Here is a 26,650-nt window from a genome sequence, read left to right as displayed (position 1 = left end):
TAAGTCCCCAGAGAACCGATACAACCTATTAACTCGTATTCGAGCCGACGATCTTATGGATAGCGCTATTTGGGGTAGACAACCCCCACTCACCCAGAACCGTGAGTGCATATTTCCGTGAACTAACATCATGGGAACCATGGACATGATGGAATGGGGCAAGAATAGTCGTTAGGCTTGGTTGTGAACGGAGTGCTTTGGCATTCAACACTCATTTTGAGTTGGAACTTTTGTTGAACAAATCTATATTTTCTTACTGAAATGATGTACATTTCCAAACTTGTGAACTCACCAACTATTTTATAGTTGACCCTCGTTTTTGCATGCTTTTCAGGGAATGGTCAGTGATCTAAATTAGATGTCAACATGTAATTGCACTTGATGTTTCTTTTGTTATGTATTAGACTTTGTAGTAGGGAACTAAAATGTAATTTTGTTTCAAATATGATGTAAACATAGAATGCTCAATGATTATGGTTGGTAATCCTATGTACCTTGTGTTATGATACATTAGCCTGTCACCCTTCGTATTCCGCTTTAACGGGGTGTGACAACATAGGAGCGGCATGAGGAGTACTTGCGAGAGGTTTTGGATACCTTGAGGAGGGAGATCTTGTACACCAAGTTCTCTAAGTATGAGTTATGGTTGCGCGAGGTGCAGTTTCTTGGGCACCTTGTCAACCAGAATGGTATTTTGGTTGACCCGGATAAAGTGGAGACCGTGATGAGATGGGAGGTTCCGAAGTCTCCATCTGAGATTCGGAGTTTCCTGGGATTGGCAGGCTATTACCGGAGATTCATTCAGGACTTCTCCAAGATAGCCGTACCCTTGACCCAGTTGACGAAGAAGGTTGTGGTCTTTCGCTGGGGGCCTGAGCAGTAGGCAGCGTTCGAGACATTGTGACAGAGACTATATGATGTGCCGATCCTAGCCCTGCCAGAGGGCGTAGAGGATTTTGTAGTGTACTGTGATGCGTCGATATCGGGTTTGGGCACAGTACTGATGCAGAAGGGGAACGTCATCGCCTACGCCTCGAGGCAGCTGAAGCCTCATGAGGCTAACTACCCGACGCATGATTTGGAGTTGGGCGCGGTCGTCTTCACCCTCAAGATTTGACAACATTACCTCTATGGGGTCCGTTGTACCATTTACACAGATCACAAGAGTCTGAGGTACCTCATGGATCAGCCAAATCTGAACATGAGTCAGCGTCGGTGGCTAGATGTGGTGAAGGATTACGACTATGAAATCCTCTACCACACGGGGAAGGCCAATGTTGTGGTCGATGCTCTTAGCCACAAGGCATCCCCGATCAAAGACATCTGCTTGCAGATGACAGAAGTGACTCCGCTTCTAGAGCAGATCCGAGAGGCCCAACAGGAGGCTATGAATGAGGAACATCGGAAGAGTGAGTGTATTGTGGGTCAGGTTTCCTCCTTCGATTATGATAGATGTGGGTTGTTGACACTACACCGTAGGGTGTGGGTTCCATATCATGGAGGTGTGCGTCAGGTTCTGATGGAGGAGCCACACAAATCCCGATTTTCTATTCATCACGGGGCGACGAAGATGTACAGAGATCTTCGTCCTGATTACTGGAGGCCCTGCATGAAGCGGGATGACGCCTCACGGCAAGACGCAAGCATTGGATATCCCTATGTGGAAATGGGAAGATATTGTTGGATTTAGTGTCTAAGCCCAAAACTATAACTGGGATGTACTTGACCCGATTGTAGCATGATCCTTTTGGTTTGCCTTCACCAGTGCAATTTGATAGGATGAACTTTTGAGAATAAGGTTATTTATGATTTATTAATATATTACAAGTATAAATATATTAATATGAAATCATATTATTTAATTAGTATTGATCAATAATTAATTTTGAATTAATTTTGTGATCAAAAGAGACTAATTAAATATATGGGGATTGATTGTGTAAATCAGTGATTCTAATAGTGTGGGCTAATGATCCATGGTTATTTAGGATGGGCTAAACCAATGAGATAATCCATGGATAGTCCATGGAGGTTAATCCATGGATCCTAAGTAATATGAAAGGTCATTAGGGCTTACAAAGTGTAACCCTAGCATTTGCCACACTATAAATAAACCCCCTAGAGCCAAAATGGGTTACAACAACATTCTTGGAGAGTGATATTGATTTTGTGCAAATAACTTATTCTCTCAAGCCTCCTCTTGCATATTGGTGTTTGTGAACCATTAGAGACATCACACTTGGGGTGCTCAAGCTTTCAAAGGTCAAGAACTACAAGTCCTTCTAAGAGGTAAGTTATCTAACTAGTTGTATTGTTCATTTGACAATTTGTATGCTAGTTAGAAGAATGCTTTGGAAAAATTGAAAATGCATGTATAATTAGAGAAAACATAGATCCAAAGAAATTAGGGTGGCATGTGCACCATAGGAGTGTTATAGTGCTCAAAACCCAACAGTGATATCAGAGCCTAGGATTGGTTTTTGTTATACTTGATGCTTACTAGTTTTCAAAGTTGAAAAAAAAATCGTTTTTTTTTTGCCTCTGACTAATGAACTCGCCGAGTCCACTGGCTGACTCGAAGAGTCCACTCAGTAAAAGACCTACTCGACGAGTCAGGTTCATGCACTCATCGAGTTGAAGGCTCTGGGTGTAGATTTTCGAGTTTTTGGCCAAAATTGGATTCGGGTCAAGTTATGGAAAATCAAGAGTCTTTTCATAAAACCAACATTAACTCATAAGTTATGGATATGAAGAGTTTTTACAAGTTTCAAAACTTGCCCTCAAGTTTTGGAATTTGTAAAGTCTCACTAATGAAACTTTAATTCCAAACCCTAGAGTTTTAAAAGTTAAAATTCAACCCTTATACTTTATAATATTATAGGTTTAATAATATATATATATATATATATATATATATATATATATATATATAAGACAAGTCAGTCTTACCGTTAGTAGGCCTCATTCACGAAGCCGGCCTATAAGGGGGGTATAAGGTTACTGCCTATAAAATGGTGTTTTAATGGGTGTCTACTCTCACCCACCGCTTCCTTGACTGGTGGAGGGTCGTTAGCCGAACGGGTAAGATAGGACATTAATTCTAGTTAAAAGTATAATGATTAATATAAAGTAACTAAACTTTTATTAAATTCCCAATCTTAGTTACTTTAGGAAAATGTGAAAATGGTGCTAATCCATGAAATTACACTTTGCACCTTGTTAAGTCGTTAGTGGAACGTGTGTGGTTAACCGGCACACTAATTTAGGACTGACAATGTGTGGCAAAGGGTAGCTTGATGTTAATCATAGATCAATGGAGCGTGTGTGGTTAACCGGCACAATGATTAGGTGATTTGTAACATTGAGTGTACCAAGATAATTTGTATGGTTATTCACACCTTGTTTGTGATCCTCGGCATCCCAGTCACAAACTTGAAGGGCACAATCGAGATTTAAAAATGTCATTGAAAAGTTCAATGAATCTCAAAGGATCTAGGAGTTTCAATCCAATTAAAACTTAATAATCTATTTTGTTTTTCATGGTGGAAATTGGTAAATCGTCTTTTACCTACCTTCAAATATTTTACAATTGGATTACGACATCCCTCTTCGCAATTGTAAAATATTGTGTTGGGTTCTAGCCTTAATATTTCATTTTGGGTGTTATATTAAGGACTTAAATCAACTAACTTGAATTTCTCCCTTGTAGATGTCTAGTTCAGACAACTATGGTCTTCCCGAATCTGTTGGAAAAGGCTTTCCATATGAAGATGATATTCCATAATATCATACTTCACTTCCTCCACCTCCTCCAATAATTCTCCCTGACCCACAAGTTCAAAGACTTGAAAAGTTCAAGGTCACTCAAGCCCTATTGGCTAGTAAACACCAAGATGGAAGGTCTGTGTGTGCACATGTCTTGGATATGAAGTCACACATTGACAAGCTAGGAATGTTGGGTGTCGTTTTCCCAAGGAAGTTGGCTGTTGACTTGGTTCTTCAGTCACTTCCCGAGTCGTATAGTCAGTTTTTTAAAGACTACTATATGACAGACCGCGACGTGACCCTTATTGATCTTACCTTTTTGCTCATTGTTGCTGAGTCAGCAATGATTTGGCGCAATGGTCAAGAAAATTTTATTGGAAGATCTACTTCCCAAGCTAACATGGACATAGGCAATGACATAGATAGTCCAGAAAAGATCCATTCTCCTAAGGGAAGGGAATTGGCTATGGTCAAAAGATTTGATCAGAAGAGAAAATACACTTCTGAGATAGTTCCATGTGCAAATGCCAAAGAGTCCACATGTTTCTACTGCCATTTGAAGAGACATTGGAAGCAAAGCTATCCTGAATAGCTGAAAGATCTAAGAGAAGGTAAAGTCAAAAAGGTTTGACTCTACTTCAGGTAAGTCCACTATCTAACTCTATTAAATTCCTATTTGTAGATTCTTAATACATGATGTGATAAGATTACAATTTGATGTTTTGTAGGATCAAAGGAAGCTTAAAGGAAAGGCATGCAGAGTCTGACCGCGAAGAGATGGATTTCGATCGCATGGTTCGATGATTGAATTTTTGAGCTACTGGTTAAGAGTTATGATTTATTGCTTAGAAATTTATGATAACATAGTTTACATTTGTAATTGCATTGTAAGGAAAAGTTTTCCGCATATTATAAATAAAGAAAATTTTTGAGTTTTATCTTATTTTCTATCTCCTTGCAGTGGCATATGTGAAAATTGATGTTTGTAATTCTTAGCAATATGGATTTGATTCTTTCGTTCGTGGTACTGTCTAAATTTACCAAATAAGGAAAGATTCTCATCACCCAAGTTTCAATTGGACATAAACTTGGGATAATGAAACTTGTATTGTATGATGAATGAGAACCTTCATCTTTGGGAAATTAAGACTAATTCTTTGTTCACATGTAAATGTTAGTCAAGTAAAGGACTAGGGGATCAGGTACACTTGGTTGTGTGCTGGTCAGGTCCACCACAAAGAATGATAAGACTATTCGTTACGGTTTACTAAAGTTAGTAGATTTTGGTTATGCTTACAAGATTAAGTATAATTCTGATTCATTGAAAAGTCTCAATGTATAGCAGAACGAATAAGAAGATTCAAAGTCGGCAGAAAGATAAAAGTTTCTCCAATCTGAAAGGATGGGAGAGTACTTGAGTATAGTGTTTTATGATCATCTTAATGATTATGAAAACCATATCACAATTTGATCCTCTAAGGAAGCCTTAGTGCATTTGTTTGGCTAAGAAGAGGAATCAGGAATTATTGAAATGGTTAAATCAATTAAGATGAATCATACTTCGTTCCAAAATCAAATCTTAGAGTCATACTCCAAGATTTTATATTGAGTGACATTACAGCAAATATAGAGTAAAATTTTTTCTACTCTTGTACATTTGAAATTGGTAAGTTGTAATGTTTTGGATAAAACAAAGATCAACTAAGACCGATTGTCAAAAGTGTTTATCTTGATAAGAAATTGCACTAACTCTTGAATATTTGTTGTCAAGGAGAATCTTATATGTCAAGAGGTCAGTGGGAGTCTTAAAGATCATGAAAAGTTTCGAGAACCAATCAAGAGTAAACCTATTGTTAATCACTAGCACACGACTTGAGGTTTGTAACCTATCGTATTGACATATTCTTGTTTCGTGCCCATTCCAGTTGAAGTTGACTATACATGTGAGTTCTATGAGTTCTCAATTGTTTTCATAACAACTTGGAAGCAATGGTAGGCCCTTGAGCTGCCAGGTGGCAAAAAAATTAAAATTGAACAAGTTCGGTCCATATGAGTTTGGATTTGTCATTAATCCTGCCTTGTGATTATGGTTATGACAAATTCACATGGATAGGAACACATACACCATAAAATATAAGTGACAAAGGTTTCTCTCAAATTCATGAAAATGATTGTGAGGAAACTCTTTCACTAAGTATATTTTAAAAGAGTTAGCAATTATGATATTTGCATTCTCAAATTCGATTATGACTATGGCATCCCACTTTATGGTTCGAATTGTGAGAAATGGCAAAAGGTATAAACTTTTGAGAATTATTGTTGTAAGTTCTAAAATTGTTTAGACACACATGTGAGCTATCTAAGGAAAGGTGTATGAGTTTGAGGAGCTTAGATAAAGGCTTATCGAAGCATCTCGTGTCAGAAATCTGAACTTTGGTAAGAAAGTCAATAACTATTGATTTCTAGAAGTCCAGTTGATTTCTGGATACATGTCAAAGCTAGTGGGAGCATAAATGTTATGCAAGTAACAAAATAATTGTTATGCTAGTGGGAGCATAATTATTATGGTAAGTGTTGCAAGTTAGCAATGTTAGTTATAGAAAACAAAGTTCTCAATTCGCAAAGTTGCAGGGTTGAAAAGTTGTTTTGCTATAATTAAGGGAGAGGAACTTATACTTCATTTCAATTCTAAAAGTTTAGCTTGAGATTTTAATCAAATTTAGTCAAGGATGTATATGAATACCATGTTGAAATGCTTCAACATTGGAAATTCTATATATGGAACTATTATAGCAAAAGAATGGTCAAGTATCATATGTTTATGTAATACATTATGAATCGTATACCATATGCTTCGGGTATAGGATCGATTGCATATGCTATAATATTCATATGTTCTAATTTTCCAAATGCCTAGGGCATTAAGAGGGAAAAAGGACTAGAACTGGATATGACTAAAGTTATTAAACAACTGCTAAGAACAATCCAAGTTTCGCCAAATATTGGTTGCTTATGGATAGTTGGAAGTATAGTAATGGATGGACCATATTGACATGAATAGTCAGGATTCTATTAACAATGAGTTGTCATATGGAAAATATGGAAATGTTTCCATAATGGGAGTTGGATATTAAGAATCTATGAGAAACTTTTATGCAAAGAAGGACGTTCAAAGGAATGTGCTTTGAATATGAGACTTCGGATCTATAGAATTGTCTTGTAACAATCTCCAATGGAAAGTTTTGTAATTGACAAAGTCTCTATACATAGTCATTACAAAAGGATCACTGCGTATAAGTTTAGAAACTAACAAATTACAGTAAGTGGCAAGAACTTCGTATTCTTACACTTGCAATAAGGATTTGGAATTGTGAAGTGTGTATCGTTGGAAATGTTTACAATTGATCTATTTCACAAAGTAAGGATCGTAGGTAAACATAGTGTGCATTCTTGGAGAATGGGATAACTATTGTTTTAATTCAAGTATTAGTTGATAAATAGAAACAATAAATAATGAATAATGTGTAATCAATATGGTGATTAAATAAAAGGTGTTTTATTTACACTCAAAAGTTGTGGGGCCATATAGGATTAGTATTATTCTTGTGTTTCACTTTGCATGTTTTGACTTCCCGAATAATAAGATTATTCAAACCATCCACACTCGATCATACTTTGGAAGTAGGTAATGAGGCTAGACTGTCATGAGTTGGCTTGTGGAGTCAAAGGCGTTAGACATAGAAAAAGTTTGCTACACCATTCATGAGTGCTCCTGAAATAAGATTTGAGTATTGGATTCAACCCGCGCTCGCCTGAATTACTTCATGGAATTTATCACGAGTAATTGTGAGACGATAATATCATATAATCTTCAAACTAAGATATATGAGTTGTTGACTACGAGTTGGTCGTGCATTGATGATACGAAAACACATCAGTAACTTGATGTTATAAAACGTATCGTTGTGCATGACTTAATGAGTAGTTAGTACAAGCATATAATGTCAAGGTTTATCTGTTCCTTTTATGCTAAGAGGATTAAAGTGATATCTTGGGTCCCTCGATGATTCTGTTTTGACTATGTGTCGGGCCCAGTCAGAACTAAATTGATGTGTTTAGTTATGTTCTATGTCAGACAAATCGGAAATCGAGAAACAAATTGCAGGACAATAAGTATGACTATGTTCCATGTATTTGTCCGCATAGATATCTTGAGAACAGAGGAATATATGATCCCTTATCTAAAGGACGAGTCACTGACTGGGTCAGAGTTCGACATCGGCTTTTTAAAGCTTACGATTTCTAATCGGATCCTAAAGTTGCATTGGAAGTTAAAGTTATTAGACTTACACAAGTGGAAGATTGTTGGATTTAGTGTCTAAGCGCATAACTATAATTAGGATGTACTTGACCCGATAGTAGCATGGTCCTTTCGGGTTGCCTTCACCAGTGCAATTTGATAGGATGGACTTTTGAGAATAAGGTTATTTATTACTTATTAATATATTACAAGTATAATATATTAATATGAAATCATATTATTTAATTAGTATTGATCAAGAATTAATTTGGAAATAATTTTGTAATCAAAAGAGACTAATTAAATATATGGGGATAGATTGTGTAAATCAATGATTCTAATAGTGTGGGCTAATGATCCATGGTTATTTAGGATGGGCTAAACCAATGAGATATTCCATGGATAGTCCATGGAGGTTAACCCATGGATCCTAAGTAATATGAAAGGTCATTAGGGCTTACAAAGTGTAAGCCTAGCATTTGCCACACTATAAATAAACCCCTTAGAGCCAAAATCGGTTACAACAACATTCTTGGAGAGTGATATTGATTTTGTGCAAATAACTTATTCTCTCAAGCCTACTCTTGCATATTGGTGTTTGTGAACCATTAGAGGCATCATACTTGGGGTGCTCAAGCTTTTAAAGGTCTAGAACTACAAGTCCTTCTAAGGGTAAGTTATCTAACTAGTTGTATTGTTCATTTGACAATTTGTATGATAGTTAGGAGAATGCTTTGGAAAAATTGAAAATGCATGTATAATTAGAGAAAACATAGATCCAAAGCATTTAGGGTTGTATGCGTACCATAGGAGTGTTATAGTGCTCAAAACCCAACAGATATTACTATGGATTTCATCACAAAGATTCCCAGGACCGCACGAGGGGTGGATTCGATTTGGGTCATCGTGGATCGGTTGACCAAGAGTGCTCATTTCATACTGATCCAGGAGAGAATCTCGGCCGAGAAACTGGCCAATATCTACATCCGAGAGGTAGTAGTTCGACACGAAGTGCCAGTTTCTGTGATTTCTGATCGCGACGTGTGATTCACTTCCAGATTCTGGAAGAAATTCCATGACGAGTTGGGTACTCGTCTACACTTTAGCACCGCTTTTCACCCACAGATGGATGGTCAGAGCGAGCGGACCATCCAGACTTTGGAGGATATGATGCGGGCATGCATTTTGGACTTCGGTGGTAGCTGGGATACTTACCTTCCCTTAGCAGAGTTTTCCTACAATAATAGCTACCACGCGAGTATCGACCATCCTCCCTTCGAGATGTTATACGGGAGGAAGTCCAGGACCCCGATCTGCTGGGCTGAGGTTGGGCGGAGGGTCATGGGGAGTAACGAGGTGGTACTTAATACGACGGAGAGGATCCAATAGGTTCGGAGCAGGCTTCAAAATGATCAAAGTCGGCAAAAAAGTTATGCCGACAAGCGTCGTTCGGATCTGGAGTACCAGGTCGGGGATATGGTTCTCCTGAAGGTGTTACCTTGGAAAGATGTCATCCGGTTCAGGAAGCAGGGCAAGTTGGGTCCCAGGTACATTGGACCTTTCAGGGTTACAGCCTGGGTGGGCAAGGTGGCGTATAGGCTGGATCTTCCAGTCGAGCTTAGCCAGATTCACAGTACCTTTCACATTTCACAGCTGCGGAAGTCCCTGGTAGACGACTCTACAGTGGTGCCTCTAGAGGATATTCTGGTGGATGACAGCCTGAACTACACGAAGCGACCAGTAGCTTTCCTCGATAGGAAGTCGAAGTATCTGACGAACAAGAGGGTCGAGCTGGTGAAGGTGCAATGGAAGCACCGCAAGGGCTCAAAATGGACTTGGGGGCCGGAGGACGAGATGAGGGAGCACTACCCCGAGCTTTTCCCAGATGCAGCAGCACACTTCGAGGACGAAGTCTAAAATAAGTGGGGGAGATTTGTAACGCCCAGTTTCCTGTACGTATTTTTAATAAAAATTTTTACATTTTTACTCTGGGACTCGACGAGTTGGAGGCCCCAACTCATCGAGTAGATGCGGATTTTAGGACACGAGTGAAGAATCTACTCACCGAGTCGGAAGCCCTGACTCAATGAGTAGACCTATGTGGATGAAATCCTAAATTTGAGGGTTTGCATCCTATTTAAACAACTTATAGGGTCTCCACTCCAGCCTCCATCACCCTCAGACTCTCTTCAAGAAACCTTAATCGAATATTGAGTGTTCTTGAGCCTTTTGTGCCATTTGTGTGTCTTTGAAGCTTGAGAAGAAGGAGGAGGCTTGGGAGATCAAGAGAAAGCAAGTAGATCCAGAGGTTTTGGCACATTTACAGCTCATTTGAGGTATAAAGCTAATACCTTGACTATTCATTTCTTAGATCTCCATTTAGGGCTATTTTATACCTTTTCTAAGTCTTAGTGAAGCCATATTCGGGATTTTGAGTATCAATGGGGTTGTACTTCATATATTGAACCTTTAAGGGTTCCCATGGCATAAAGGTGCCAACTTAATGGCCATGGTAGTCCCATGCACCATGTAGACTTCATTTTGGGTCCTTATGAGCTAGTTAACGCATGCATGCACGTAAAGGTTGTTAACTTCACCTGCTATATTGATCCTAGGAGGTCAGATCTATGTTCTGGATGCATTAATCCCGACTGAATCGACTTGGTAGACTTGTACTTTGGGGGACTCGGCGAGTCACTCATAGGACTCGGCGAGTCGGGCCATGGTTCCCCAACCTTTTCTGTTTCTAAGCAATCTGGTTGAGTCTGGAAGGGACTCAACAATATGGACGCGAATATGGACACGAAGATCTAGAACTCGATGAGTTCCAGGATGAACTTGGTGAGTTCAAGACAATGTCCCAACTGTTATGAAGAAGGACTCGACGAGTTTAAGGATGAACTCGACAAGCCAATGAGAAAATGTTCTGACCCGTGTGAATGAGAACTCGACGAGTCCAAGGAAGGAATCGACGAGTTCAAGTGAAAAATCTTGATTCTGTCGTAAGGAGAAACTCAGCGAGTTAGAGGGTAACTCGACGGGTCTGATCGCGAATGAAAATTTCTCTGAGTTATGGAACTCGACGAGTTGATGGATCAACTCGGCGAGTTGAGTCAAACAGGATGTTGGCCTTGACCAGGGCGTGGACTTTGACTTTGACTTTGACTTGTGTTGACCCTTGAAAGGGTTATGAGTATAAAAGGGTAATTAAGGAAGGTTTTAATGTGTAGGAGTTTGAGAGGAGTCGATTCCAGCACCGAGGACAGTTCATTTACTACACAGCATTAAGATGAGTTACCTTCCAATGGAAGTGGGTCTAAGGCCACAATGTCGGCCCACTAGTAGGAAGTTGTTTGTTAGATGATTGTCTTTGTGATAATTATCTGGTATGCCATTGTATGTTATGTTTGTGTGCTAGGATGCTTTGTGATATATGTTAGTAGTGGTAGGGGTGAAATAGTCCCCGGTTACCGATTGAAAGATACCGAAGGGGTCGTCAAAACCCATGCATGCCTAGCATTGTGTTATATTAATATGTGGTAGTGGTAGGGGTGAAATAGTCCCCGGTTACCGGTTGAAGGATACCGAAGGGGAGGTCAGCTCCCGGTTACCGGTTGAAAGATACCGAAGGGAAGCCCAGCTTCCAGTTATGCCAGGCAGATACCGGTTGAAAGATACCGAGGGATTGGCATTATGTGTTATGGTATCTGGTATGATGGGGGAACTCACTAAGCTTTATGCTTACAGTTTTCAGTTTTGTTTCAGGTACCTCTTCGTTGAAGGGGAAGGAGCCGGCTCGGTAGCAGCACATGACACACACACACGATTTCCGTATTATGAGATTCGTAGGATTGTACTCTGACATTGTTACTATTTTACGAGATGGTTTTAATACATATGATTATGGTTTTATAAAATGATATGATTCAGTGATGTTTTTCAATAAACAATTTTATAAGTTACTTAATTAAAAACAAAATTTTTGGTCTTGAAAATTGGGATGTTTCATATTTATACAAATAATGCCCTTTTGACTTTCAAAGATTTATTGCAACAAAGTTATGGTGTGGTTTTACATTATACATAGATACATCTTAGACCTTGCTTGACCCAAAATTTTCCAGTTGTCACATCGGTTGTTGAGGAATTTGTTATCTCGTCGTATAGATTGTTATCTATAGTCTAGGTTGGTCAGTTGTTGATTGGTAAATCAGCTTCAAAGTTGGGTATGTTTAGCTCCACGTGGGTTTTGGTTCAGTAGTGTATTGGATCATTGGATTAGTTGTCAATACATCCTCGATCGTTGGTTATTTCGTTCATCATCAATAGTGGAGATTCTTTGGAAGTTTCGAGTTGTATCAGTTGAAGTTCAATGGATGCATCAACCTATCTTCAAGTTCGGATCGAGGTTGGAATATGTCCTTGGTTATTGAAAGTTTAGAAGTTGGGAAGTGTTGTTCAGTTTTCCAAAAGTGACTTTAGATCTGCGTAGAATCAAATTTCGGCATGTCGTGCCAGTATGATTGGCATTTGGATGGATCCGACCAGGGTTTTAGCAGCCTCTCTAGATGACTTTAAAAGTTTTATCGGGCTATTTACGTATTGATGGGATCTGTTTAGTCTCAACAAGGTATGTGATCTTGTTTCGGTGGTTCATGAGGATGTTTCTTTAATGATTGAGGTTTGTCATTTCATTATATCTACTAGTACTTCACCCTTGGGGTAAGGTTGTGAGGAAAAAAAGGAACGCAGTAGATCCATGCTCGGTTAAGGGTTCCCTTAAGGTAGGGCTGACAATTCTCGACACGACCCACGGCACGACACGAAATAAATGAGTTTGGGTTGAGTTTTTCAACCTGCGAACCCGCTAACCCGCCAACCCGTTTATTAAATGGGTAATATATGAGTTTCTCAAATAATAAACGGGTTGACCCGCCAACCCGTTTATATTTTTAATAAAAAAATTATTTTATTTTTAAATGTATTTATGTATCAACTATTAATATTTAATAAGTATTATATAATATATACAATTATTCATAGACCATTTGACTCTTTTGACATTTTGACTCGTGGTGGATGGCCTAAGGTCGTAAGTCGTAACCTGTAAGGCTAAGTCTGTAACCATTTTGCCCATTTGCCCTAAATAATAATCTCAAAATCAAATCACGTATGAGCGTATCTCCCTCTTCCAGACTTCCAGTCTCCCGATCTCCCACAGTCCCACTCTCCCCTCTGTTACTCTGTGATCGAAATTAGGTATCGAAATGGTGTTGGAGAATTAACTTTGTTTTTTGGGAGAAAAAAATGGGAATTGTGGCTATTACTTAAACACGTGAATTATCTATGTTTGTATTAATCTTTAGTTTGAACATGTTTCTATGAATGTTTTTAATTTTCATTTGGATGTTTAAGACTTAAGTGTCTAAAATCGGATATGTTTGCATCAACCATCAAGAATTTATTCATGTTTAATTGTCAATTATATTTATGGAATCTGACCCACGAACCCAAATCTGACCTACGAACCCGCCAACCTGTGAACCCGTATAAATAAATGGGTTGGCGGGTCATATATGGATTTATGTTCCAAACCCGCCAACCCGTGACCCGCAAACCCGTGACCTGTATATTTAAATGGGTCGTGTTTGGGTTGGCATATTTTGACCCGCCAACCCGCGACACGCCAACCCGAACACGACACGATTGCCAGGCCTACCTTAAGGGGATGTATTGTGTTAAGTTCATTAGATATTTACGTGAGGGATGTGTGTAGACTGGAAAAGATAGCAATGGAGCACTTGGTTCGAATTATATGCATGGTTTTTATTTGGGTTATAGGTTTTGAATTGGAACAAGAGTGCGACCGCCTATCCCATTTTATGGTTGTGTGCGACCATGTTTTCGTCTGATTTCGCATTGGTAGTAACATGTGCTGTGAAATGAATTGTGTGTGATAAAAAGGTATGACCCGTATTGTGTTCGATTAGCGTGAGGGGAGTGTTGATTAGGTTTCGGCAAGATCGGCGTAGTATCGTGAGCTTATCGTTTTAGTGGTTAGAAGGTATCACTGTATCGCGAACCGATGGTTGTATGTTTCATATGGGTTGGATCTGGTAGGCATTTGATTGAGACTCTTAGGTCTCAAGATCGTTAGTCTTATTGGCATGATTGGGAGTTAGTGCATTGTTGGGATTCGGCAAACTCCATGACCAGCTAGTTGGATCTTAAGGATAGTAGAATTTTGTTTTGGTGGATGTATTAGTTGTACACGAGAAGTCGCTTAAGGAATGTTTGCAATTGTGGACCCCGTTTTCTAGAGGATGGTTATTAAGGGTTGGGTTACCAACGTTGGGTATCAGTTCTGAAATCTCAGGTCCTGAAGTTCGTCGTAAATGTATCGAGTGTTTTTTTCAGTTGGAGATACACCTGGGCTAATAAGGAAATTGGATACTATGTGAGAATTCTTGGATTGACCATCGTTATACTCTTAGGAGTAGCGGGTCGGTGATAACCTGTCGGGAAGCCAAATTTATATATAAGGTTTTCGGGCATAATTTTCGGAATTTGGAATTTGGGAAATTCACAAATAGGATGTTTTGAGTATTCTGTCTACATGGTTGGGTGGTATTCCTAGTCAGGGAACTGGGAGTAGGTACGACGGTTGGATGATCATCAGCCCTAGGGTATGGTTTTTGAAGTTTAGCCTGATGGGTTCCTGTTTCGGGGAGTATATTATTGGATTTGGTTTGTATTTTTGGTTCTAAGAGTTCCTGGTTGGAATGACTCTATCAAGAAGTGGGGTCATACAGTTAGGGAAAGAAGGAAAACTTTTGTGGTTGGGCATTTTCATTTTTTTTGGGTTATTGGTTGCCAGCTGTGGGTTCACGAGTGGTCTCTCAAGTTTCTTAAAAGATGACTTGGTGTCGAGATGGTTAGAGAGAGCTTATGGAAGATGTGTCGTTGCATCAGAGATCTTAACCAAGACCGATTTCGAGGATGTAATCTAATTTAAGTGGGGGAGAATTGTAACACCTGGTTTCTGGTCATTTCTTAATTTAGGATTGTGGGCTGAAAGTCGATTATAAAAAGGCTTTGAGCCTTAAAGAAAGATGGTTTAGACCTTTTGGTAGGTGATAAATATACTTGTGAGATTTAACCCTTGAATTGTGTTTTGGGCGGAAGGGTGGAAAGGGAAAAGTCATAGGTCGGATTTCTTGCATGAATTAAGAATTTTATATTGAGAAGTTTTTAGTCCAAAATAACTAGATAATATAGTGGGGCTCTTCAATACCTTTCCGTGCATATAAAGTACGCCAAAATCAGAGTTGAAACGAAGAAGTTGTAGCGGGTTGAATCTTGAGTGGGTGTGAAGAGTGGTAGTACGATGGGCATACTGGCTGCTAAAAGTCGCGCCTTTGAGGATTTACGTTGGGCGTAAGTTAGAGTACGTTGAGCGTACGCGACCAATGTGCAAACCCTAAATTCAGGGTTTTGAGCCTTATTTAAACACCTTAACTCCGTAAACCTTTTCCATTCTCAGCCTCCATCTCTCCAAACGTCCTCCTTGAAACCCTAACCCTAGTTTGAGCCTTGTGAGCTAAAAACCGTGTTTTGGGGTGCCTTTGAAGGATGAAGAAGGTGATGATAGTGATTGGAAGCTTGAAACAACTTTGGATCTGGAAGTTCTTTTCCCTCATTCATCTCCAGAAGGTATACAGTTTGTACCTTTATGCCTTTATTGATAGATATAGCTTAGATGTTAAAGTTATGTCCTTTTTGTTCCATAAATTGGTCCATTTGAGCGTGAGTTGTTCCAGATCTTGTGAGGTGCATTTCCAGGTGTATTTGAGGGTGTTAAGTCCTAAAAATGCAATCTTGATCTACTTTTACCATTCATGCATGAGTTATAAAGCCTAAAATCTTATGATAAGTTGGGGTTTTGGATTTGGACCCTTTCTAGCCATGTAAAGTCAAAAATTTGGAAACTTTATGATTTAGGATGTCAATTGGATCTAGATCTGATCTCTGGACGAAAGCTCTTAAGGGAATAAGTGTTTTATGGATATGTTGGAACAAGCTTGCATACATTGGGTGTACCTAGGGAGTACACTGGGTGTACTAGGCCTGAGTCTTGTACGCTGAGCGTAGGAATGGAGTATGTTGGGGGTACTCAGCCTTCTTTGGACTTTAACTTCCTTTGACCGTTGACCGTTTGTCTTTTGACCAACTTTGACCTTGGGACAAACTTGAGGGTTTTTGGACTATTGATTAAGATTCTAACTGATTTTGGTGATTAGTGGATTCACGGGGAGCAAGAAGCGCAGAAAGAGAAAAGGCGTCTCAGTGTTTCAGAGTTCTTTTTTTTCAGGTGAGTTTTCCTCATTGTACTAGTAGGTTGAAGGAACCAATGCTGACCCACTAGATCGAATTAGATATCCTTGTGTATAAGATGTGTCTATGAGATAGCGATCGTTTAGATTGGTAGATCTGTATGATTACATGTACTTGCTAGGTATATGTTTATGTTTATCTGTTGCATATGTCGACATAGTGCGGTTTTGGGTTGATGATTTACTACTATGTGCGTAAGCCAACATACCAGGGTATTGTAGTCCGATGACTGACTGGACCCGTTATATATTGGTATTCTAGTCCCATGACTAAGTGGGCCAGGGTATTCCAGTCCGATGACTGATTGGACCCATTGCATATTGGAATTCCAGTCTGATAAGTGATTGGGCCGAGGCATTCCGGTCCGATTACTGATTGAGCCGAGGCATTAATCCAACCCGATGGTTGTAGACTCGAGGGTATTCCAGTTCGAAGACTGATTGGACCCAACATGCATGATTGCATATGTTCTATTGTGTGGGGTATTTGATGGGTTTTGGGCATTACATCAATCCTATGGTGCACATGCAAACCCTAAAGCTTTGGATCTAGTTTTTCTAATTGTACATGCAATAATCATCCAAAGCTCATAAACCCTAGATCTAGCATACTATAATCGAAATTAACATATAATTGGGGTTTAGATCTTACCTTGATTGTTATGTAGCAATAACAATCACAAACCTTCTTGATCTTGACTTCTGAAAGCTTAGTGCACCAAGTGTTGCACCTCTAATGGAGTCACAAACACCACTAGCAATAAGGATGAACAAGAGAGAGAGAGAGAGAGAGAGAGGAGAGACACAAAAACTTCCAAGATCTTCTAAGAATGCTTAGCCACGTTTTTGGGAGCCTTAAGGGTCCTTATATAGTTGAGGCTTCTAGGGTTATCAACTTGGAAATCCTAATCCAGTTGCTTTGTCCTTAAGCAGCCCAAAGATCCTTCCAGAAGGCCCCTTGGACGATTTCTATATGGACTCTCATATAGAATTCGTCCATTGCTTACTTATGGATCCTAAGCCCAACATTGTAACTATCTTATAATTACAGTATCAGTCCCCTTTATTTAATTAATCTCTTTTGACCACAAAATTAGTTCTAAATTAATTCTTGATCAATATTAATTAAACAATATGATTTCTCTTTTAATATATTATTCACATAATATATTAATAAATCATAATTAATCCTCTTTCTCCTTAATTCATCATATCAGTTGCTATGGTGAAGGCAACCCAAAAGGACCATGCTCATAATCGGGTCAAGTACATACCAAAATAGTTATGGGCTTAGACACCTAATCCATCAGTATTTTGGGGTAGCTTACTAATCTTTGGCTTACATTTTGATTGTTATAGTTTCAGGTATTCCATAGGATAGGGCAAGGCGAAGGCTTGACTATGCACATCATTTTGGATTTTTATGAGATTATGATTTTGGGATACTCTGATTCATTTTTATGACTTTTGGAAACTATGTTTTGTAAATACTTATGGTTTTGGATTGGTTTTAAAAATGAAATATTTTACCTATATATTTGGGATGTTTCATCAGACCATCCCCACGGTGTGGCCATGGGCTATCACTGCGTGGTGACTGGGGGTTCACCGATTGCCTTTGTGTTTCGTGCCCATGAAGTGGCCAAGGAAGGCCATGATGTGGAGGGTCATTGTTGACATTTTTGACCTTATCTTTTACCGTTAACTTTTGATATGGGTTGAATTTTGGTCAAGATAGCTGAATTTAGTGTGTAGACAAAGGTTGGACCTTGTATGTTGTGATAAGAGTGTTGTAGCAGTGGTTACGTATAACACTGTAAATTTTCTAAACAAATTTTCTTTTGAAAAACATATGATTCTCAATACACATTTCATAAAACGTCATTTGTTTAGTTTACAAAACACAATCCCTTCTTAATTACTTAATAATCCAGGATCCTCGAAACATAATTCTCTCACTGGTGTGTACAATCAAGCCGGTGCCGTCCCGAGATACTGAGAAAACCTGAAACAGATAACACATAACACGGTAAGCACGAAGCTTAGTGAGTTCCCCAAAATACCACATATAGCACATATTAGCCACTCGAGGCTATAACTCTGTGGACCCTCTGGTCCTAACTCTGTGGACCCTCTGGTCCTAACTCTGTGGACCCTCTGGTCCTAACTCTGTGAACCTTCCGGTTCCAACTCTGTAAACTCTGGAACATACACAGCATAAATCACATAGAAATAATGCAGTGCATCACAATCACATAAATAGCATACAAGATACTCTGTCATATAACTCTAATTATCACTCTAGGTAAATTATAGTGAGAAGACTCACCTCGGGTAACTCGGTAAATCTCGAACTCGGTAATACTGGTCTAGCCTCCGCCTAATCACATGGAACAATTACTCTAATCAATACAACTCTCAAAGGCTAGACTAATCCCACTCTAAGTTCTCTCAGAAGGGTAAAAGACCATTTTACCCCTCTTATGGCTCAAAGATCCAATCATTGACTAAACCCTAAAAGTCAACAAAAGTCAACCCTCCGGGTTACGCTGCGCGTACCAAATCTGTACGCTGGGCGTACCCGGCGACTTCACATAATCGGGGAACGCGACCCCCTACGCTGCGCGTATTGGGATTACGCCCCGCGTAACTCCTAGTTTCATACTCCTTTTGATTTTGGGTCTTAAATGGTTAAGACATATACTCAAACTTCAGATCTGACTTCTCTAAGGCCACTTAATCCATAAAGTTGAAACCTTTAAGCCTTTGCATGGCTGTAAAGGTCACTAATCACTCTAACACCTTTCCTCTTCCCTCATAAAGCCTAGATCTCATGCATCGCTTAATATTCACGTCTAAGATTGGATTTTTATGAACCCTCAACTCACAATACTCTGAAATATAGTATATCTAAGCTTATGGAGACCTTTTGCTCATAAAGTCTCCACCTTGGGACCAAAAACCCTAAAAATTGGTCCATGAAGCACAAATCAACAATCACAAGGAAAGCTCAGAGCTTTTTACCTCCAACTGAAGCTCCTCCCTCTGTAGAACTCAGATCCAAGCTTGCACTCCAACTTCTATCCTTCACAAGAACCTCCTCTTCTTCTTCACTAACACACAAAGGCACTTTTAGCTCCAGAACACTCACACACAAGCTTAGAACGAAGGTTGGCTCTCTCTTAGGGTTTCACTCTCTCAAATGGTGGCTAAGGATAAGGCCATAGCTTTCTTTATATAGGGCTCAAGTCTCATTTAGGGTTTTGAGTCTGGACCCGCTACGCCCAGCGTAGCCTAAGGTACGCCCAGCGTACCGGGTGGAGTCCGCGTCCAAAACACGCCCATGAGTACGCGCAGCGTACTCTTCAGTACGCCCAGCGTACTCATTTGCCACAATCTACTTTTAAGGGCTAAACCAGACAACTTAGAAAGAAGGAAGGGTTAAATAGATATACCCAAATTCGCGGATGTTACAATTATCCCCCACTTGAATTAGATTTCGCCCTCGAAATCGCTCCTTAACCACACAAAAATTGAATTCCACAACCCGAAAGGAACCACCAAAAGGATCTCATGCCGCACCGAAACTTTTCCATGGACACCTGAAAACACACAGAAAACTCCCAAATCCATAACTAATCCAACCCTTCTGCCTCTAATATACTCCTTCTCAAAATCTGGTAACTCTGGTGACCTGACAGTCGTCAGATCGCCTACTCAAGCGATCACCATGATATTCGCTCCTCGAATATCAAACCCCGATAACTCACTGGTCCTTTGATTCTCACAAGACCAATTCCAACAATCGGCTACTGTTCACTCATACCAAACATGCCAAATGATCTGATCACGCCCCAAGAAACGGGAGGGTTCACACCCCACCGGGGCTCATCCACTAAGCTGCTATCAGACCCCATCCGAACAAAGAATCCCCAACACTCTGTCCTCAGACATAAGAGAATAACCATGCTCGCTTAGAAGTGTCCTCAGACATCACCATGATAAGCTCTAGTTTCGTTTCTCATATCCCTTTTCAATATTGAGCGCCAGATCAATTCCTGAGTCCACCGATGAACCTCCAAAGGTCACCCATAACATGTCTTGAAATGTCTCACTGACTCCTTCCCTACAACAACTATCTCAGCCCAGTGACACACAAGTCACGAAGTTCTCTTTACCCCAACAGTTACCACATTCCCACTAATCGCTTCACCCTCGACCTCGGTCGAACACTACTCCCTAGATACATGCGCCTCGCGGTATCTCCCGCACCAACGAACTGACCCACCCCATTCTAAAACATCGAAAGACAACCAATACTCCTCAAAATGGATTCCCTCTCAGAATCCGTAGTCTCCTCTCGTCTACTTAAAGCACCACTTGAGCCAAACTCAACTTGAGAGTCCGGCCCGACCCAGAATTGGAACCACTCGTCCCCAAAAGAACCACCCAACTCATGATTCATGGTCCGCAACCCATGCGTTCCTCAGTTATCCACTTCCCTTTGGTTGCGAAAACCACTACTCATTTCAGAGTATAACGACTCCCGACAAATATGGAGACCCCAGTCTCGCCCCTGGTTCGACCCCAGGCTTGCTCACACTCAAATATTAGGGCTATCCAAGCCTAAAACTCTTCTGCGTCAAGCTTTGATCAGAGAGCACTTCATCACAACATTCTCTCGCTGACTAGTGGATACTACGGCTCCCCGCAGTATCACAACGACCTCTCACTGAATAGTGAGTACTATGGCTCCCCGTAGCATCACCATAACCTCTCACTGAATAGTGAGTACTACGGCTCCCCGTAGCATCACCACAATCCCTCACTGAATAGTGAGTACTACGGCTCCCCGTAGCATCACCACAACCCCTCACTGAATAGTGAGTACTACGGCTCCCCGTAGCATCACCACAACCCCTCACTGAATAGTGAGTACTACGACTGACTCATTGAAACTGCAACTCCCCGCAGTCTTACCACACTTACTCTTACCACTTCACAATCTCATCCTCAGGTTGACATCACATTGCGATCATTAAATCATGCCCTGCGGCCCAGCATAGATAGGTACACACACCCATCCATGCTAAGCATCACTACTTCGGACGACCACCGTCGTGACAAAACCTCTTTTTCTTGCTGCAATTCGCATTCTCAAATAAATCCCTTTGATGTCAATTAGCTGAAGGGCCCCCACCGGAACCGTAGACACTTGATACACCACTCATCATCTCAAACTCAAAACTTAAAATAATCTGAGACTTAGGACACTAAACTTGGATACCCCAGAATACCATCACAACGCCTCGCAGTGTCTTGACTCTACCACTGATCACATACTCGGATACCGCATTGCTTCCTCGGAATATCGCAACCGGTCTTTCTCTCGTGCCACTTGTAACCCCTGGAATACTCCATCTCCCAAATTAAAACACGGTGAAATTGCCAACGACTCAGAACACGAAGATGACAATCCGAAACTTCCTCCCATATTGCCCAAAACTCATGCAAGAATTCTCATAACGACCCTGAAGTTGGTTGCCCAATCAACTTCTTCCCTTCCCATACTGCATATAATAGCCCATACTCTGAACCATAAATTCTCAACCGCCGAACTAACCTCACAAGCCAACCACCTCGAATTCACCATCCTAACCTTGAAGGATTCCTATCCCCCACAAGGTCTCCGACCATCGGCCACTTGCCGTGGAGACACTCATCATTTCTCAAACATGCACTACATGCACTATCTCGCTCTGCACCTCTCCTTGACCGCTAATAACCCTGGTCTCAGGAATCCGCAGCGCAGGTCTCTATATCCAGTTCTCTAACCGCTGATGAACAAATCTCTGATCTCCTCAAAAGCACCCGGCTTTCCCCCACTCAGGGTTCGAACCATCATCAATTGGTCCGTCAACAATCTGACCCACAGACTGTTTTTTACCAATAACATCGCACCTACTCTTGGAAGGTGATACGCAATGCTCGATGATCTCCCCGATGGAGGTCAAGCAATTCCAAATACCCCGAATCTCCGATGAAATCCTCAGAAACTTCTCATCATGACTACCTCTCGTCCTTCAGAATCTCGTACCATCCCACTACCGGACATCTCAACCGTCCAGTCGTAGCCCTGACTCTCAGTCTGAAAATAACGAACTATCATATTCCTCATAACCAACGTTCCATCACGTGGGTTGTAATAAGAGTGGAGTCCTCATTACCACACTCGATACTCATCATAGACAATAAGAGCCACCGCCCCAATATCCTCTTCTTGATCGACTGCCGCTGCAGCCAATACATGCCCTACTATGCTCAAATAGGGTGTATCATTGTCCTTAACCATCTCAGTCCCCGCTGACATCCTGCTCATGCTCTCACATTACCTCTCGGCAGACATACTGCCCAAATACTCTGATGAAGGATCGTAACCAAAGCTACCCCACAGGGCTCACCCCCAACATTGGAAATCGGAAATCTCAATACCTCTCCTGTTTCCCACAGGAACAGAAATAGCACCGCTCAGGTCACAAAAAATGACATCTCCACCATCGGCTGATTGCTCAACTCATGTCGTAATCCTCCATAACCGCCATCTCTACTCATTCTTGAGTCTTGCGACTCCATCTGCCATCTTACCAAAAATCCCTCGGAGCTAACTCGATTTCCCTCTCAAGGGATGCTCCACTAAAACTCGTTCATCATGGCCCTCTGGCCCCATACTCTTTCACATCTGATCTCGGTCTAACCAATCACCACGGAATAACTGGTAGAACCAGTAACACTAACCGCCACAGATCATGGTACTCGAACCATGTGGCCACTTCTCGATCTGCTATGAATCATGGTACTCGACCCATGCCATCACCTCTCGATCTGTTACAAATCATGGTTCTCGAACCATGACATCACCTCTCGATCTGCTACAAATTATGGTGCTCGAACCATGAAATCACCTCTCAATCTGCTACAAATCATGAAATCACCTCTCGATCTGCTAAAAATCATGGTACTCGAACCATGAAATCACCTCTCGATCTGCTACAAATCATGGCGCTCGAACCATGAAATCACCTCTCAATCTGCTATAAATCATGAAATCACCTCTCGATCTGCTACAAATCATGGTACTCGAACCATGAAATCACCTCTCAATCTGCTACAAATCATGGTACTCGAACCATGAAATCACCTCTCAATCTGCTACAAATCATGGTACTCGAACAATGAAATCACCTCTCAATCTGCTACAAATCATGGTACTCGAACCATGAAATCACCTCTCGATCTGCTACAAATCATGGTACTCGAACCATGAAATCACCTCTCAATCTGCTACTTAGAATCCTCCGGAATACTCCCTGCATCGAGTATGGGTCCTCTGCTTTCAGTAGTACGGGCACATACTACCTGTCACATCTACCCATACTCTCTACAAGGATCATCCCAGATTCCCTAAGTAGTTGTTCAACCTTTTCAGCCGTCAATCTTATTGCGCGTGCTCGCTCCCCAGTGAAATGCTCTACTCTGTCAGCGCACTCATCTGACCATGACCACCCCTAGGTTCTCCCTAGGTCCTCACACTTCTCCGCCATCAGCTGCTGAAGAATTCCTAATGATGCCAGTCATCTACCTCCTGAATATCGTCATATTCACTTAGTAGCTGACTCCCATCATCGAGAGTTCCACAAAGCACAAAGCAAGCAGCATTCGGGCACCGAATAAATACGTAGAACTCACTCTAGGTGATAACTCCACTTGCTCTGCTCATACTCAAAGATATCACCGAACTCTGCAACTCTACCCATCGCGGGTATCTAGCTACTCCCTCGATTAGGCTCCACAATGCTCATCTAGGCATCTCTCCTAGATTACTCCTCTACTCAATCCCTCTCTACAAGGATCCCCGTTGGATACTCTTACTCAGCACATACTCGAAAACGCATCACAGATAACAGCAACTCCTAGGCTAAGGCATCACAAATCAGGCCACTCTAGTCCTAAAATATGAAATACCTAGCCTATCTCTAGCATGCATAACATCTCATAATATCTCATAACACATAAAGTAAGGGTATTTTGGGAAATCACCGTTCGGGCTCTGGCTGATTGTACACACTGCTCTTTCTTGTTTTCTCTTAGGAACTCTTGCTCGTTTTAGAAAAATCATTTATTTGAAAATTTTCCTCAATTCCTCAGTTTGAGTCCATATATACCCGAAGGTGCATCCGAATCCCTCAAACCAAGGCTCTGATACCAACTTGTAACACTGTAAATTTTCTAAACAAATTTTCTTTTGAAAAACATATGATTCTCAATACACATTTCATAAAACATCATTTGTTTAGTTTACAAAACACAATCCCTTCTTAATTACTTAATAATCCAGGATCCTCGAAACATAATTCTTTCACTAGTGTGTACAATCAAGCCTGTGCCGTCCCGAGATAATGAGAAAACCTGAAACACATAACACATAACACGGTAAGCACGAAGCTTAGTGAGTTCCCCAAAATACCACATATAGCACATATTAGCCACTCGAGGCTATAACTCTGTGGACCCTCTGGTCCTAACTCTGTGGACCCTCTGGTCCTAACTCTGTGAACCTTCCGGTTCCAACTCTGTAAACTCTGGAACATACACAGCATAAATCACATAGAAATAATGCAGTGCATCACAATCACATAAATAGCATACAAGATACTCTGTCATATAACTCTAATTACCACTCTAGGTAAAGTATAGTGAGAAGACTCACCTCGGGTAACTCGGTAAATCTCAAACTCGGTAATACTGGTCTAGCCTCCGCCTAATCACATGGAACAATTACTCTAATCAATACAACTCTCAAAGGCTAGAATAATCCCACTCTAAGTTCTCTTAGAAGGGTAAAAGACCATTTTACCCCTCTTATGGCTCAAAGATCCAATCATTGACTAAACCCTAAAAGTCAACAAAAGTCAACCCTCTGGGTTACGCTGCGCGTACCAAATCTGTACGCTGGGCGTACCCGGCGACTTCACAGAATCGGGGAACGCGACCCCCTACGCTGCGCGTACTGGGATTACCCCCCGCGTAACTCCCAGTTTCATACTCCTTTTGATTTTGGGTCTTAAATGGTTAAGACATATACTCAAACTTCAGATCTGACTTCTCTAAGGCCACTTAATCCATAAAGTTGAAACCTTTAAGCCTTTGCATGGCTGTAAAGATCACTAATCACTCTAACACCTTTCCTCTTCCCTCATAAAGCCTAGATCTCATGCATGGCTTAATATTCACGTCCAAGATTGGATTTTTATGAACCCTCAACTCACAATACTCTGAAATATAGTAGATCTAAGCTTATGGAGACCTTTTGCTCATAAAGTCTCCACCTTGGGACCAAAAACCCTAAAAATTGGTCCATGAAGCACAAATCAACAATCACAAGGAAAGCTCAGAGCTTTTTACCTCCAAGTGAAGCTCCTCCCTCTGTAGAACTCAGATCCAAGCTTGCACTCCAACTTCTAGCCTTCACAAGAACCCCCTCTTCTTCTTCACTAACACACAAAGGCACTTTTAGCTCAAGAACACTCACACACAAGCTTAGAACGAAGGTTGGCTCTCTCTTAGGGTTTCACTCTCTCAAATGGTGGCTGAGGATAAGGCCATAGCTTTCTTTATATAGGGCTCAAGTCTCATTTAGGGTTTTGAGTCTGGACCTGCTACGCCCTGCGTAGCCTAAGGTACGCCCAGCGTACCAGGTGGAGTCTGCGTCCAAAACACGCCCATGAGTACGTGCAGCGTACTCTTCAATACGCCCAACGTACTCATTTGCCACAATCTACTTTTAAGGGCTAAACAAGACAACTTAGAAAGAAGGAAGGGTTAAATAGATATACCCAAATTCCCGGATGTTACATTACGAGGCCTTGAGCTGTGGTTGAGCTGATTCGTGAGTCAGGTGAGTCTTCTCACTATACTATGTAGGATGCTAGCTGTCTTTGTGATGCTTGCATTATATGTTGGGATGGGCCCATTGGCATGCTTACTAGACTGGGCCCATTAGTATGTATGTTGGGTTGGGCCCATTTGTATGTTGGGATGGGCCCATTGATATGTGGGGCTGAGCCCGTTATAATAGGTTGGGCCCAATGTGCAGGTTGTGCCCGTTGATATATATGGTATGTGGTAGGGATGA

The sequence above is a fragment of the Lactuca virosa genome, chromosome 8 (genome assembly GCF_052849685.1).
Source record: "Lactuca virosa cultivar CGN04683 chromosome 8, Lactuca_virosa_CGN04683_v6, whole genome shotgun sequence".
NCBI classification, from domain to species: domain Eukaryota; kingdom Viridiplantae; phylum Streptophyta; class Magnoliopsida; order Asterales; family Asteraceae; genus Lactuca; species Lactuca virosa.
This window is presented reverse-complemented; position numbering follows the sequence as displayed.